Raw genomic sequence first — 1,024 nt, forward strand, 5'->3', positions numbered from 1 at the left:
CTAGATGAAAAATGGATGAAGAATGGAAAAGCAAACCCTAGAAATGATGAAAAGGAGCCTAAGCATCCAAGAGATCCTCTCCAGAGAGTGAAATTAGGTTTGGCTGCCCCCTTCTGTCAAAATAATGCATGTAAACTCGCAACAGGGCTATTTATAGGTGAGGAGCGCAACAAAAAACAAGCCCAAGCCCAGCAGACAACCGCCCGGCGGAACAAGTGTGGTGGCCGGCAGTTTCCCACAAATCGCACTACCGCCTGGCGGTAGGGGTCTACCGCCCGGCGGTTTGCCTCTAATCGCAAATCCGACCAGCGCCAACGCCAAGTGCCTACTCATCGCCCTGGACCGCCCGGCGGCAACTTCCACCGACTCTTAAATTCTTTAATTTTCTTCTCTTTTCTTGAGTCTACGACCTTTATCTCCAACTCCATTCTTCACTTTCTCAAAAATGCTAAAAAACAATGCAAAACAAGCATAATATCGCTAAAAACAGCTTTTGACTCTCTACATACTCATTTATTTAGTTTTTCTTGATTCTAAGCTCATTCTACGTAGTAAAGGGCGTAATTTGGTCTAAAATGACATAAAAAAATAATTGTTTTTCAACCTCCATCAATTGCTAATTGCTAGGGGAGGCTAGGGATAACAAGCCGGTAATTAGTAATAGGCTCTTTTCGTTGAGGGATCGGGTTAAGGGTAGGCCAAGAAAGTTTGCATAACAATTAGATAATCAAGCACATTAAACAAGAGGAGTAGATAAGAGGGAGTGAATAAGATGAAATTGTCAACCCCCAACAACTCCAATCATCTATAATCTTTTTCGTCAATTGAATAAAAAACATTGCATGTTTATTTTTCGTCTTTGCATTCACAACAATTTATTTTTCTCTACAAGTCTTATGATTTTAATTCACATGAACGATAAGGCCTTCCGAGTCTCTTGGGAAGAACGATATCGGGCTTTACCGATTATATTACTTGAACGATCTGGTACACTTGCCAGTGAGTCAACAAGTTTTTGGCGCCG

This window comes from Vigna radiata, unplaced genomic scaffold (assembly GCF_000741045.1).
Source record: "Vigna radiata var. radiata cultivar VC1973A unplaced genomic scaffold, Vradiata_ver6 scaffold_160, whole genome shotgun sequence".
Lineage (NCBI taxonomy): Eukaryota > Viridiplantae > Streptophyta > Magnoliopsida > Fabales > Fabaceae > Vigna > Vigna radiata.